The 15,613-nt window shown below is 39.9% G+C and overlaps 12 non-coding genes across 12 annotated transcripts; all 12 read left to right on the forward strand.

Annotated features, from left to right (window-relative positions):
• Positions 1–1,569: 1,569 nt before the first annotated feature.
• Positions 1,570–1,733, forward strand: LOC144086436 (U1 spliceosomal RNA). The gene has a single exon (XR_013304473.1). It is a non-coding gene; the product is annotated as a U1 spliceosomal RNA (small nuclear RNA).
• A 717-nt stretch (positions 1,734–2,450) lies between these two features.
• On the forward strand, positions 2,451–2,641 carry LOC144086443 (U2 spliceosomal RNA). The gene has a single exon (XR_013304480.1). It is a non-coding gene; the product is annotated as a U2 spliceosomal RNA (small nuclear RNA).
• A 370-nt stretch (positions 2,642–3,011) lies between these two features.
• Positions 3,012–3,122, forward strand: LOC144086406 (U5 spliceosomal RNA). Its single transcript, XR_013304445.1, has one exon. It is a non-coding gene; the product is annotated as a U5 spliceosomal RNA (small nuclear RNA).
• Positions 3,123–5,329: 2,207 nt separating this feature from the next.
• LOC144086422 (U1 spliceosomal RNA) lies at positions 5,330–5,493 on the forward strand. Its single transcript, XR_013304460.1, has one exon. It is a non-coding gene; the product is annotated as a U1 spliceosomal RNA (small nuclear RNA).
• Positions 5,494–6,211: 718 nt separating this feature from the next.
• Positions 6,212–6,402, forward strand: LOC144086441 (U2 spliceosomal RNA). The gene has a single exon (XR_013304478.1). It is a non-coding gene; the product is annotated as a U2 spliceosomal RNA (small nuclear RNA).
• A 382-nt stretch (positions 6,403–6,784) lies between these two features.
• On the forward strand, positions 6,785–6,895 carry LOC144086400 (U5 spliceosomal RNA). Its single transcript, XR_013304439.1, has one exon. It is a non-coding gene; the product is annotated as a U5 spliceosomal RNA (small nuclear RNA).
• Positions 6,896–9,101: 2,206 nt separating this feature from the next.
• LOC144086424 (U1 spliceosomal RNA) lies at positions 9,102–9,265 on the forward strand. Its single transcript, XR_013304461.1, has one exon. It is a non-coding gene; the product is annotated as a U1 spliceosomal RNA (small nuclear RNA).
• Positions 9,266–9,982: 717 nt separating this feature from the next.
• Positions 9,983–10,173, forward strand: LOC144086444 (U2 spliceosomal RNA). The gene has a single exon (XR_013304481.1). It is a non-coding gene; the product is annotated as a U2 spliceosomal RNA (small nuclear RNA).
• Positions 10,174–10,543: 370 nt separating this feature from the next.
• On the forward strand, positions 10,544–10,654 carry LOC144086408 (U5 spliceosomal RNA). Its single transcript, XR_013304446.1, has one exon. It is a non-coding gene; the product is annotated as a U5 spliceosomal RNA (small nuclear RNA).
• A 2,207-nt stretch (positions 10,655–12,861) lies between these two features.
• LOC144086425 (U1 spliceosomal RNA) lies at positions 12,862–13,025 on the forward strand. Its single transcript, XR_013304462.1, has one exon. It is a non-coding gene; the product is annotated as a U1 spliceosomal RNA (small nuclear RNA).
• A 718-nt stretch (positions 13,026–13,743) lies between these two features.
• On the forward strand, positions 13,744–13,934 carry LOC144086442 (U2 spliceosomal RNA). The gene has a single exon (XR_013304479.1). It is a non-coding gene; the product is annotated as a U2 spliceosomal RNA (small nuclear RNA).
• Positions 13,935–14,316: 382 nt separating this feature from the next.
• LOC144086401 (U5 spliceosomal RNA) lies at positions 14,317–14,427 on the forward strand. Its single transcript, XR_013304440.1, has one exon. It is a non-coding gene; the product is annotated as a U5 spliceosomal RNA (small nuclear RNA).
• Positions 14,428–15,613: the final 1,186 nt, after the last annotated feature.

Genomic DNA, 15,613 nt, shown 5'->3' on the forward strand with positions numbered 1-15,613 from the left:
AGCCAAATAACACCAGAATCCTCTGTGCCATCTTCTGGATGTTTGGAAATTTGGCTGCACTTAATGAAGCATAAAACTCAGAGACTTTCAGGGAGTTGAACTTTTCACATTGGAGATCAATCAGTTCCAACTGCAACTCCTGTGGAACCGTTTCTGGGTCTTGTGAGAAAGGACATGACACCAGCTGTCAATTTTTCCACTATCGCAAAACCGACGGCAGAATTGCTCATGCAGGTCATCCAATGATTTCCCGTAATTTTTCACATGCGGGGGTCTCTTTTAACGGAACCAGTGTGGGGAAATGAGCAAATGACTTGTCTGATATTTGCTTGAAAAATAAAACCAGCTTGATTTTGAAGGTGGAAGGTTTGCTTGCATTTCATGCACAAACTGTTTTTTCTCTTGTAGCTTCACATTCAGCTCGTTCATGTGTGTCAGGATGTCCACAGTACCATATTTTCACGACTATAAGGCGCACATAAAAGTCTAAAATTTTCTCCAAAATAGACAGGGTGCCTTATAATCCAGTGCGCTTTATATATGGACCAATACTAAAATTGTTATCACGATAAAAACAAATAAATCAGTCGATAGGACAACTACGGCAAGCAGTCTTCGACTCTACTATTTCCCCTAGATAAAGTACTGCGCAGTGACTGCTGGGATATCAAGTTCTTAATACACCCAGTTCTTCAATACACCCAGTATGACGTTGCACGAGCACACTAATTTGGTGCTCGCCGTCATTTCGGCTATATTTACAAAAGAAATGTTGGCGTCAACAGAGCATTCAAAGCTAGACTGTGAACTATAAATATATATATATATATATACAACTACGCCAAGCAGCCCCGACTCTACTATTTCCCGTAGATAAAGTACTGCGCAGTGACTGCTGGGATATCGAGTTCTTAATACACCCAGTTCTTCAATACACCCAGTATGATCATTTCGGCTGTATTTACAAAAGAAATCCTGCCGCTAGATGTTGGCGTCAACGGAGCATTGAAAGGTAGACTGCGAACTATATATATATTAACTCGGAGCTTGCCGGCATTCCCGGAGGCTTGAGAACTACAAACGCTGGACCCGGCGTTTTAGAAGACTCATTTGGGCAATTGTTTAATTCGGATTTTTACTATAATTTGGACAACGTCGGCGGGCCGGATTAAAAAGCCTAATGGGCCGTATGTGGCCCACGGGCCGTAGTTTGCCCATGCCTGTGTTAGTAGCACTGTGCATTCCCAACCAAAGAAACAACAGGAAGTGTGTAAGGAGGGAGGTGGGGCTCCATTGTCAAGTCGGTTACTCCAAAAAAGGAACGCATGCGCATTGACTCTGTATGAGAGCAGCAGTGCATGATGGGATTTGGTAAAATCATACTTTAAAGCTAAATTAAAGACCGCCCAGTTGATGTAACGACTCAACTATTACATGTACTAGTTCTCGGTAGAATTGCCTTATACGGGGTGTGTGTTTATGACTATGTTATTACGGTGTAGCAATCGAGTTTGTGACTGAAAATGGCGAGCACGCGAAAGAAGAGGGTGCTGCATTTGTGTACAACTCATACTTACCTGGCAAGGGAGATACTATGATCACGAAGGTGGTTCACCCAGGGTGAGGCTCAGCCATTGCACTCCGGCTGTGCTGACCTCTGCGAATTCCCCAAATGTGGGAATCTCGATTGCATAATTTCTGATAGTGGGGGACTGCGTTCGCGCTCTCCCCTGATAACATGTGAAAGAAATATCTATGATACATATCTGAAACAAGTCAATAGAGCAGTTGATCCTTCCTTTCCAGTCTTTGTTCTGTTCATCAGCCTTGCCTTCTGTGACGGTCACATATTGACCTCTACAATCCCAATAGGATGAAGAGAAAACTTATAATTGTAGTATTTCCTTCTTCCGAACGTTTTAGTATTTTCATTCCCCCCAAAAACTTTGGCTTTCAATTCTTGAGATTTTTGTTATTTTGCCTGTGATATGTTTTAATTAAATGATACTAGTTGAATTATGAGTTGATCATTTTTTTTTGACATACTAGTGGAAAGTTGTCATTGTTCATCACAAGACCAGGAAATAGCAAGTAATACGTTAAGCAGGGGTTGTTGATTTGTTGTCATTTTTTTCAAATGTTGCTAAATTAAATGGCTTTTCACTGCAAAAATATTGTTTGCGAATCAGAGAACCTTGGGGCGCTGGGTAAGGTCATTGCTACTTTCCTATTGGACCATTGTGAGTCACATGACCACAGGGACTCCACATTTTCGAAGCATTTGTTCCATTTAAATACAGAAATGCAACGTTTTTTTCCCCTGCTATCAAACAGTGTGTAGTTTTAGGTTGTTGTATAAAGTGTGCTTTTGTTGTCATGTGATCTGTGTAACCACTACTATAGGCTGTAATGGCTGGAAAGAAGTCGTCCTTCCTAACAAAGTTCTAGTTATCGCTTCTCGGCCTTTTGGCTAAGATCAAGTGTAGTATCTGTTCTTATCAGTTTAATATCTGATACGTTCCCTATCCGGGGACCATATATTAAATTGATTTTTGAACCTGGGAGATGGAATAGGAGCTTGCTCCGTCCACTCCACGCATCGACCTGGTATTGCAGTACCTCCAGGAGCGGTGCACCCCCTCTCAATGTCAAAGTACATCAATTATGTTCCTGTCTAAGACGTTCCTGTCAAAATTAAATCCAAGGAAATAATCCCATAACCTTTCCTTGATGTCAACCTCTGAATGTTATCATTACAATACAATCTTTTGGTTTTATTACTAGCTTCTCGAGACCCCCAATGAATTCAAACTATTTACCCAAATAGTGTATGTATATGCCCTGCTCCATAGTAGTACATCACAATGTTGCTGCAATGCCCTGACTGCCTAATACAGTTGCTGCAACGTGATTGGCTGCTCAAAGGACTGAAGTCGCCCGCTAGTTTGTAGTGTGTTAAAGTACTATTGCGGATATAGACTTAGGTCGTTCTGTAAAAGTTTCTTCAGAACACTCTTGTTTCTCTTCAGATTGCATAAATCTTTTGCCTTTTACTAAAGATTTCCGTGCAGAGGAACAATAAGAGTTTATTCAATTTTTTGATGCTCTGCGCAAACACAGCCTCCCTTAAATGTTAAATTTAATGTATCACGGCCTTCCATCTGATTTCTTACATCACTTCTTGTCTATTTGTATCAACATATTTAAATATCTGATGTTTCTTGTGAAATAATAAGACATCACGTTTATTGTGTCAATTGATTAATCAACTGACCTTTAACTGTAAAACCAGTTTTGTTCCTAAATGGATTAACTTCTATTTGGTTTTCAATTTTTCAAAAGATGATTTTGTTAGAGATTAGAACCATGTGATTTGAAGATGTGTTAATTTGTTCTAGTTGTGTTCTGATTTGTGCCTTCAGACCCTTTTTAAAGTCATTATCTAGACAAACTAAGAACAAAATTATTACATTATGAGCAGTTTCTTGCAAATGTTTCATGACTGCATTCATGTTCTGCACAACACTAAATGTTAGTACAGGGTTGGGCAAACCTTTCACATTGACTTTAAAAACTTGACAGATGGGCCGGGTCAGCACAAGATCCGATACATACTAAAAACTGCATCCGTTAACAGCACAAATGAAACAGAAACAGAAAAAAAGGACTAAAGTATTAACATACTCATCACTCATCTGGGATTTATGGGGTGGTTTCTTGGTTTTCATCAGACTAAAGGTCTGTTCACACACATGTAGAGCCAAATAACACCAGAATCCTCTGTGCCATCTTCTGGATGTTTGGAAATTTGGCTGCACTTAATGAAGCATAAAACTCAGAGACTTTCAGGGAGTTGAACTTTTCACATTGGAGATCAATCAGTTCCAACTGCAACTCCTGTGGAACCGTTTCTGGGTCTTGTGAGAAAGGACATGACACCAGCTGTCAATTTTTCCACTATCGCAAAACCGACGGCAGAATTGCTCATGCAGGTCATCCAATGATTTCCCGTAATTTTTCACATGCGGGGGTCTCTTTTAACGGAACCAGTGTGGGGAAATGAGCAAATGACTTGTCTGATATTTGCTTGAAAAATAAAACCAGCTTGATTTTGAAGGTGGAAGGTTTGCTTGCATTTCATGCACAAACTGTTTTTTCTCTTGTAGCTTCACATTCAGCTCGTTCATGTGTGTCAGGATGTCCACAGTACCATATTTTCACGACTATAAGGCGCACATAAAAGTCTAAAATTTTCTCCAAAATAGACAGGGTGCCTTATAATCCAGTGTGCTTTATATATGGACCAATACTAAAATTGTTATCACGATAAAAACAAATAAATCAGTCGATAGGACAACTACGGCAAGCAGTCTTCGACTCTACTATTTCCCCTAGATAAAGTACTGCGCAGTGACTGCTGGGATATCAAGTTCTTAATACACCCAGTTCTTCAATACACCCAGTATGACGTTGCGCGAGCACACTAATTTGGTGCTCGCCGTCATTTCGGCTATATTTACAAAAGAAATGTTGGCGTCAACAGAGCATTCAAAGCTAGACTGTGAACTATAAATATATATATATATATATATACAACTACGCCAAGCAGCCCCGACTCTACTATTTCCCGTAGATAAAGTACTGCGCAGTGACTGCTGGGATATCGAGTTCTTAATACACCCAGTTCTTCAATACACCCAGTATGATCATTTCGGCTGTATTTACAAAAGAAATCCTGCCGCTAGATGTTGGCGTCAACGGAGCATTCAAAGGTAGACTGCGAACTATATATATATTAACTCGGAGCTTGCCGGCATTCCCGGAGGCTTGAGAACTACAAACGCTGGACCCGGCGTTTTATAAGACTCATTTGGGCAATTGTTTAATTCGGATTTTTACTATAATTTGGACAACGTCGGCGGGCCGGATTAAAAAGCCTAATGGGCCGTATGTGGCCCACGGGCCGTAGTTTGCCCATGCCTGTGTTAGTAGCACTGTGCATTCCCAACCAAAGAAACAACAGGAAGTGTGTAAGGAGGGAGGTGGGGCTCCATTGTCAAGTCGGTTACTCCAAAAAAGGAACGCATGCGCATTGACTCTGTATGAGAGCAGCAGTGCATGATGGGATTTGGTAAAATCATACTTTAAAGCTAAATTAAAGACCGCCCAGTTGATGTAACGACTCAACTATTACATGTACTAGTTCTCGGTAGAATTGCCTTATACGGGGTGTGTGTTTATGACTATGTTATTACGGTGTAGCAATCGAGTTTGTGACTGAAAATGGCGAGCACGCGAAAGAAGAGGGTGCTGCATTTGTGTACAACTCATACTTACCTGGCAAGGGAGATACCATGATCACGAAGGTGGTTCACCCAGGGTGAGGCTCAGCCATTGCACTCCGGCTGTGCTGACCTCTGCGAATTCCCCAAATGTGGGAATCTCGATTGCATAATTTCTGATAGTGGGGGACTGCGTTCGCGCTCTCCCCTGATAACATGTGAAAGAAATATCTATGATACATATCTGAAACAAGTCAATAGAGCAGTTGATCCTTCCTTTCCAGTCTTTGTTCTGTTCATCAGCCTTGCCTTCTGTGACGGTCACATATTGACCTCTACAATCCCAATAGGATGAAGAGAAAACTTATAATTGTAGTATTTCCTTCTTCCGAACGTTTTAGTATTTTCATTCCCCCCAAAAACTTTGGCTTTCAATTCTTGAGATTTTTGTTATTTTGCCTGTGATATGTTTTAATTAAATGATACTAGTTGAATTATGAGTTGATCATTTTTTTTTTGACATACTAGTGGAAAGTTGTCATTGTTCATCACAAGACCAGGAAATAGCAAGTAATACGTTAAGCAGGGGTTGTTGATTTGTTGTCATTTTTTTCAAATGTTGCTAAATTAAATGGCTTTTCACTGCAAAAATATTGTTTGCGAATCAGAGAACCTTGGGGCGCTGGGTAAGGTTATTGCTACTTTCCTATTGGACCATTGTGAGTCACATGACCACAGGGACTCCACATTTTCGAAGCATTTGTTCCATTTAAATACAGAAATGCAACGTTTTTTTCCCCTGCTATCAAACAGTGTGTAGTTTTAGGTTGTTGTATAAAGTGTGCTTTTGTTGTCATGTGATCTGTGTAACCACTACTATAGGCTGTAATGGCTGGAAAGAAGTCGTCCTTCCTAACAAAGTTCTAGTTATCGCTTCTCGGCCTTTTGGCTAAGATCAAGTGTAGTATCTGTTCTTATCAGTTTAATATCTGATACGTTCCCTATCCGGGGACCATATATTAAATTGATTTTTGAACCTGGGAGATGGAATAGGAGCTTGCTCCGTCCACTCCACGCATCGACCTGGTATTGCAGTACCTCCAGGAACGGTGCACCCCCTCTCAATGTCAAAGTACATCAATTATGTTCCTGTCTAAGACGCTCCCGTCAAAATTAAATCCAAGGAAATAATCCCATAACCTTTCCTTGATGTCAACCTCTGAATGTTATCGTTACAATACAATCTTTTGGTTTTATTACTAGCTTCTCGAGACCCCCAATGAATTCAAACTATTTACCCAAATAGTGTATGTATATGCCCTGCTCCATAGTAGTACATCACAATGTTGCTGCAATGCCCTGACTGCCTAATACAGTTGCTGCAACGTGATTGGCTGCTCAAAGGACTGAAGTCGCCCGCTAGTTTGTAGTGCGTTAGCCTGTGTGTTAAAGTACTATTGCGGATATAGACTTAGGTCGTTCTGTAAAAGTTTCTTCAGAGCACTCTTGTTTCTCTTCAGATTGCATAAATCTTTTGCCTTTTACTAAAGATTTCCGTGCAGAGGAACAATAAGAGTTTATTCAATTTTTTGATGCTCTGCGCAAACAGAACCTCCCTTAAATGTTAAATTTAATGTATCACGGCCTTCCATCTGATTTCTTACATCACTTCTTGTCTATTTGTATCAACATATTTAAATATCTGATGTTTCTTGTGAAATAATGAAGACATCACGTGTATTGTGTCAATTGATTAATCAACTGACCATTAACTGTAAAACCAGTTTTGTTCCTAAATGGATTAACTTCTATTTGGTTTTCAATTTTTCAAAAGATGATTTTGTTAGAGATTAGAACCATGTGATTTGAAGATGTGTTAATTTGTTCTAGTTGTGTTTTGATTTGTGCCTTCAGACCCTTTTTAAAGTCATTATCTAGACAAACTAAGAACAAAATTATTACATTATGAGCAGTTTCTTGCAAATGTTTCATGACTGCATTCATGTTCTGCACAACACTAAATGTTAGTACAGGGTTGGGCAAACCTTTCACATTGACTTTAAAAATTTGACAGACGGGCCGGGTCAGCACAAGATACGATACATATTAAAAACTGCATCCGTTAACAGCACAAATGAAACAGAAACAGAAAAAAAGGACTAAAGTATTAACATACTCATCACTCATCTGGGATTTATGGGGTGGTTTCTTGGTTTTCATCAGACTAAAGGTCTGTTCACACACATGTAGAGCCAAATAACACCAGAATCCTCTGTGCCATCTTCTGGATGTTTGGAAATTTGGCTGCACTTAATGAAGCATAAAACTCAGAGACTTTCAGGGAGTTGAACTTTTCACATTGGAGATCAATCAGTTCCAACTGCAACTCCTGTGGAACCGTTTCTGGGTCTTGTGAGAAAGGACATGACACCAGCTGTCAATTTTTCCACTATCGCAAAACCGACGGCAGAATTGCTCATGCAGGTCATCCAATGATTTCCCGTAATTTTTCACATGCGGGGGTCTCTTTTAACGGAACCAGTGTGGGGAAATGAGCAAATGACTTGTCTGATATTTGCTTGAAAAATAAAACCAGCTTGATTTTGAAGGTGGAAGGTTTGCTTGCATTTCATGCACAAACTGTTTTTTCTCTTGTAGCTTCACATTCAGCTCGTTCATGTGTGTCAGGATGTCCACAGTACCATATTTTCACGACTATAAGGCGCACATAAAAGTCTAAAATTTTCTCCAAAATAGACAGGGTGCCTTATAATCCAGTGCGCTTTATATATGGACCAATACTAAAATTGTTATCACGATAAAAACAAATAAATCAGTCGATAGGACAACTACGGCAAGCAGTCTTCGACTCTACTATTTCCCCTAGATAAAGTACTGCGCAGTGACTGCTGGGATATCAAGTTCTTAATACACCCAGTTCTTCAATACACCCAGTATGACGTTGCACGAGCACACTAATTTGGTGCTCGCCGTCATTTCGGCTATATTTACAAAAGAAATGTTGGCGTCAACAGAGCATTCAAAGCTAGACTGTGAACTATAAATATATATATATATATATACAACTACGCCAAGCAGCCCCGACTCTACTATTTCCCGTAGATAAAGTACTGCGCAGTGACTGCTGGGATATCGAGTTCTTAATACACCCAGTTCTTCAATACACCCAGTATGATCATTTCGGCTGTATTTACAAAAGAAATCCTGCCGCTAGATGTTGGCGTCAACGGAGCATTCAAAGGTAGACTGCGAACTATATATATATTAACTCGGAGCTTGCCGGCATTCCCGGAGGCTTGAGAACTACAAACGCTGGACCCGGCGTTTTAGAAGACTCATTTGGGCAATTGTTTAATTCGGATTTTTACTATAATTTGGACAACGTCGGCGGGCCGGATTAAAAAGCCTAATGGGCCGTATGTGGCCCACGGGCCGTAGTTTGCCCATGCCTGTGTTAGTAGCACTGTGCATTCCCAACCAAAGAAACAACAGGAAGTGTGTAAGGAGGGAGGTGGGGCTCCATTGTCAAGTCGGTTACTCCAAAAAAGGAACGCATGCGCATTGACTCTGTATGAGAGCAGCAGTGCATGATGGGATTTGGTAAAATCATACTTTAAAGCTAAATTAAAGACCGCCCAGTTGATGTAACGACTCAACTATTACATGTACTAGTTCTCGGTAGAATTGCCTTATACGGGGTGTGTGTTTATGACTATGTTATTACGGTGTAGCAATCGAGTTTGTGACTGAAAATGGCGAGCACGCGAAAGAAGAGGGTGCTGCATTTGTGTACAACTCATACTTACCTGGCAAGGGAGATACCATGATCACGAAGGTGGTTCACCCAGGGTGAGGCTCAGCCATTGCACTCCGGCTGTGCTGACCTCTGCGAATTCCCCAAATGTGGGAATCTCGATTGCATAATTTCTGATAGTGGGGGACTGCGTTCGCGCTCTCCCCTGATAACATGTGAAAGAAATATCTATGATACATATCTGAAACAAGTCAATAGAGCAGTTGATCCTTCCTTTCCAGTCTTTGTTCTGTTCATCAGCCTTGCCTTCTGTGACGGTCACATATTGACCTCTACAATCCCAATAGGATGAAGAGAAAACTTATAATTGTAGTATTTCCTTCTTCCGAACGTTTTAGTATTTTCATTCCCCCCAAAAACTTTGGCTTTCAATTCTTGAGATTTTTGTTATTTTGCCTGTGATATGTTTTAATTAAATGATACTAGTTGAATTATGAGTTGATCATTTTTTTTTGACATACTAGTGGAAAGTTGTCATTGTTCATCACAAGACCAGGAAATAGCAAGTAATACGTTAAGCAGGGGTTGTTGATTTGTTGTCATTTTTTTCAAATGTTGCTAAATTAAATGGCTTTTCACTGCAAAAATATTGTTTGCGAATCAGAGAACCTTGGGGCGCTGGGTAAGGTCATTGCTACTTTCCTATTGGACCATTGTGAGTCACATGACCACAGGGACTCCACATTTTCGAAGCATTTGTTCCATTTAAATACAGAAATGCAACGTTTTTTTCCCCTGCTATCAAACAGTGTGTAGTTTTAGGTTGTTGTATAAAGTGTGCTTTTGTTGTCATGTGATCTGTGTAACCACTACTATAGGCTGTAATGGCTGGAAAGAAGTCGTCCTTCCTAACAAAGTTCTAGTTATCGCTTCTCGGCCTTTTGGCTAAGATCAAGTGTAGTATCTGTTCTTATCAGTTTAATATCTGATACGTTCCCTATCCGGGGACCATATATTAAATTGATTTTTGAACCTGGGAGATGGAATAGGAGCTTGCTCCGTCCACTCCACGCATCGACCTGGTATTGCAGTACCTCCAGGAGCGGTGCACCCCCTCTCAATGTCAAAGTACATCAATTATGTTCCTGTCTAAGACGTTCCTGTCAAAATTAAATCCAAGGAAATAATCCCATAACCTTTCCTTGATGTCAACCTCTGAATGTTATCATTACAATACAATCTTTTGGTTTTATTACTAGCTTCTCGAGACCCCCAATGAATTCAAACTATTTACCCAAATAGTGTATGTATATGCCCTGCTCCATAGTAGTACATCACAATGTTGCTGCAATGCCCTGACTGCCTAATACAGTTGCTGCAACGTGATTGGCTGCTCAAAGGACTGAAGTCGCCCGCTAGTTTGTAGTGTGTTAAAGTACTATTGCGGATATAGACTTAGGTCGTTCTGTAAAAGTTTCTTCAGAACACTCTTGTTTCTCTTCAGATTGCATAAATCTTTTGCCTTTTACTAAAGATTTCCGTGCAGAGGAACAATAAGAGTTTATTCAATTTTTTGATGCTCTGCGCAAACACAGCCTCCCTTAAATGTTAAATTTAATGTATCACGGCCTTCCATCTGATTTCTTACATCACTTCTTGTCTATTTGTATCAACATATTTAAATATCTGATGTTTCTTGTGAAATAATAAGACATCACGTTTATTGTGTCAATTGATTAATCAACTGACCTTTAACTGTAAAACCAGTTTTGTTCCTAAATGGATTAACTTCTATTTGGTTTTCAATTTTTCAAAAGATGATTTTGTTAGAGATTAGAACCATGTGATTTGAAGATGTGTTAATTTGTTCTAGTTGTGTTCTGATTTGTGCCTTCAGACCCTTTTTAAAGTCATTATCTAGACAAACTAAGAACAAAATTATTACATTATGAGCAGTTTCTTGCAAATGTTTCATGACTGCATTCATGTTCTGCACAACACTAAATGTTAGTACAGGGTTGGGCAAACCTTTCACATTGACTTTAAAAACTTGACAGATGGGCCGGGTCAGCACAAGATCCGATACATACTAAAAACTGCATCCGTTAACAGCACAAATGAAACAGAAACAGAAAAAAAGGACTAAAGTATTAACATACTCATCACTCATCTGGGATTTATGGGGTGGTTTCTTGGTTTTCATCAGACTAAAGGTCTGTTCACACACATGTAGAGCCAAATAACACCAGAATCCTCTGTGCCATCTTCTGGATGTTTGGAAATTTGGCTGCACTTAATGAAGCATAAAACTCAGAGACTTTCAGGGAGTTGAACTTTTCACATTGGAGATCAATCAGTTCCAACTGCAACTCCTGTGGAACCGTTTCTGGGTCTTGTGAGAAAGGACATGACACCAGCTGTCAATTTTTCCACTATCGCAAAACCGACGGCAGAATTGCTCATGCAGGTCATCCAATGATTTCCCGTAATTTTTCACATGCGGGGGTCTCTTTTAACGGAACCAGTGTGGGGAAATGAGCAAATGACTTGTCTGATATTTGCTTGAAAAATAAAACCAGCTTGATTTTGAAGGTGGAAGGTTTGCTTGCATTTCATGCACAAACTGTTTTTTCTCTTGTAGCTTCACATTCAGCTCGTTCATGTGTGTCAGGATGTCCACAGTACCATATTTTCACGACTATAAGGCGCACATAAAAGTCTAAAATTTTCTCCAAAATAGACAGGGTGCCTTATAATCCAGTGTGCTTTATATATGGACCAATACTAAAATTGTTATCACGATAAAAACAAATAAATCAGTCGATAGGACAACTACGGCAAGCAGTCTTCGACTCTACTATTTCCCCTAGATAAAGTACTGCGCAGTGACTGCTGGGATATCAAGTTCTTAATACACCCAGTTCTTCAATACACCCAGTATGACGTTGCGCGAGCACACTAATTTGGTGCTCGCCGTCATTTCGGCTATATTTACAAAAGAAATGTTGGCGTCAACAGAGCATTCAAAGCTAGACTGTGAACTATAAATATATATATATATATATATACAACTACGCCAAGCAGCCCCGACTCTACTATTTCCCGTAGATAAAGTACTGCGCAGTGACTGCTGGGATATCGAGTTCTTAATACACCCAGTTCTTCAATACACCCAGTATGATCATTTCGGCTGTATTTACAAAAGAAATCCTGCCGCTAGATGTTGGCGTCAACGGAGCATTCAAAGGTAGACTGCGAACTATATATATATTAACTCGGAGCTTGCCGGCATTCCCGGAGGCTTGAGAACTACAAACGCTGGACCCGGCGTTTTATAAGACTCATTTGGGCAATTGTTTAATTCGGATTTTTACTATAATTTGGACAACGTCGGCGGGCCGGATTAAAAAGCCTAATGGGCCGTATGTGGCCCACGGGCCGTAGTTTGCCCATGCCTGTGTTAGTAGCACTGTGCATTCCCAACCAAAGAAACAACAGGAAGTGTGTAAGGAGGGAGGTGGGGCTCCATTGTCAAGTCGGTTACTCCAAAAAAGGAACGCATGCGCATTGACTCTGTATGAGAGCAGCAGTGCATGATGGGATTTGGTAAAATCATACTTTAAAGCTAAATTAAAGACCGCCCAGTTGATGTAACGACTCAACTATTACATGTACTAGTTCTCGGTAGAATTGCCTTATACGGGGTGTGTGTTTATGACTATGTTATTACGGTGTAGCAATCGAGTTTGTGACTGAAAATGGCGAGCACGCGAAAGAAGAGGGTGCTGCATTTGTGTACAACTCATACTTACCTGGCAAGGGAGATACCATGATCACGAAGGTGGTTCACCCAGGGTGAGGCTCAGCCATTGCACTCCGGCTGTGCTGACCTCTGCGAATTCCCCAAATGTGGGAATCTCGATTGCATAATTTCTGATAGTGGGGGACTGCGTTCGCGCTCTCCCCTGATAACATGTGAAAGAAATATCTATGATACATATCTGAAACAAGTCAATAGAGCAGTTGATCCTTCCTTTCCAGTCTTTGTTCTGTTCATCAGCCTTGCCTTCTGTGACGGTCACATATTGACCTCTACAATCCCAATAGGATGAAGAGAAAACTTATAATTGTAGTATTTCCTTCTTCCGAACGTTTTAGTATTTTCATTCCCCCCAAAAACTTTGGCTTTCAATTCTTGAGATTTTTGTTATTTTGCCTGTGATATGTTTTAATTAAATGATACTAGTTGAATTATGAGTTGATCATTTTTTTTTTGACATACTAGTGGAAAGTTGTCATTGTTCATCACAAGACCAGGAAATAGCAAGTAATACGTTAAGCAGGGGTTGTTGATTTGTTGTCATTTTTTTCAAATGTTGCTAAATTAAATGGCTTTTCACTGCAAAAATATTGTTTGCGAATCAGAGAACCTTGGGGCGCTGGGTAAGGTTATTGCTACTTTCCTATTGGACCATTGTGAGTCACATGACCACAGGGACTCCACATTTTCGAAGCATTTGTTCCATTTAAATACAGAAATGCAACGTTTTTTTCCCCTGCTATCAAACAGTGTGTAGTTTTAGGTTGTTGTATAAAGTGTGCTTTTGTTGTCATGTGATCTGTGTAACCACTACTATAGGCTGTAATGGCTGGAAAGAAGTCGTCCTTCCTAACAAAGTTCTAGTTATCGCTTCTCGGCCTTTTGGCTAAGATCAAGTGTAGTATCTGTTCTTATCAGTTTAATATCTGATACGTTCCCTATCCGGGGACCATATATTAAATTGATTTTTGAACCTGGGAGATGGAATAGGAGCTTGCTCCGTCCACTCCACGCATCGACCTGGTATTGCAGTACCTCCAGGAACGGTGCACCCCCTCTCAATGTCAAAGTACATCAATTATGTTCCTGTCTAAGACGCTCCCGTCAAAATTAAATCCAAGGAAATAATCCCATAACCTTTCCTTGATGTCAACCTCTGAATGTTATCGTTACAATACAATCTTTTGGTTTTATTACTAGCTTCTCGAGACCCCCAATGAATTCAAACTATTTACCCAAATAGTGTATGTATATGCCCTGCTCCATAGTAGTACATCACAATGTTGCTGCAATGCCCTGACTGCCTAATACAGTTGCTGCAACGTGATTGGCTGCTCAAAGGACTGAAGTCGCCCGCTAGTTTGTAGTGCGTTAGCCTGTGTGTTAAAGTACTATTGCGGATATAGACTTAGGTCGTTCTGTAAAAGTTTCTTCAGAGCACTCTTGTTTCTCTTCAGATTGCATAAATCTTTTGCCTTTTACTAAAGATTTCCGTGCAGAGGAACAATAAGAGTTTATTCAATTTTTTGATGCTCTGCGCAAACAGAACCTCCCTTAAATGTTAAATTTAATGTATCACGGCCTTCCATCTGATTTCTTACATCACTTCTTGTCTATTTGTATCAACATATTTAAATATCTGATGTTTCTTGTGAAATAATGAAGACATCACGTGTATTGTGTCAATTGATTAATCAACTGACCATTAACTGTAAAACCAGTTTTGTTCCTAAATGGATTAACTTCTATTTGGTTTTCAATTTTTCAAAAGATGATTTTGTTAGAGATTAGAACCATGTGATTTGAAGATGTGTTAATTTGTTCTAGTTGTGTTTTGATTTGTGCCTTCAGACCCTTTTTAAAGTCATTATCTAGACAAACTAAGAACAAAATTATTACATTATGAGCAGTTTCTTGCAAATGTTTCATGACTGCATTCATGTTCTGCACAACACTAAATGTTAGTACAGGGTTGGGCAAACCTTTCACATTGACTTTAAAAATTTGACAGACGGGCCGGGTCAGCACAAGATACGATACATATTAAAAACTGCATCCGTTAACAGCACAAATGAAACAGAAACAGAAAAAAAGGACTAAAGTATTAACATACTCATCACTCATCTGGGATTTATGGGGTGGTTTCTTGGTTTTCATCAGACTAAAGGTCTGTTCACACACATGTAGAGCCAAATAACACCAGAATCCTCTGTGCCATCTTCTGGATGTTTGGAAATTTGGCTGCACTTAATGAAGCATAAAACTCAGAGACTTTCAGGGAGTTGAACTTTTCACATTGGAGATCAATCAGTTCCAACTGCAACTCCTGTGGAACCGTTTCTGGGTCTTGTGAGAAAGGACATGACACCAGCTGTCAATTTTTCCACTATCGCAAAACCGACGGCAGAATTGCTCATGCAGGTCATCCAATGATTTCCCGTAATTTTTCACATGCGGGGGTCTCTTTTAACGGAACCAGTGTGGGGAAATGAGCAAATGACTTGTCTGATATTTGCTTGAAAAATAAAACCAGCTTGATTTTGAAGGTGGAAGGTTTGCTTGCATTTCATGCACAAACTGTTTTTTCTCTTGTAGCTTCACATTCAGCTCGTTCATGTGTGTCAGGATGTCCACAGTACCATATTTTCACGACTATAAGGCGCACATAAAAGTCTAAAATTTTCTCCAAAATAGACAGGGTGCCTTATAATCCAGTGCGCTTTATATATGGACCAA

Source organism: Stigmatopora argus, chromosome 12, assembly GCF_051989625.1.
Source record: "Stigmatopora argus isolate UIUO_Sarg chromosome 12, RoL_Sarg_1.0, whole genome shotgun sequence".
NCBI classification, from domain to species: Eukaryota; Metazoa; Chordata; class Actinopteri; order Syngnathiformes; family Syngnathidae; genus Stigmatopora; species Stigmatopora argus.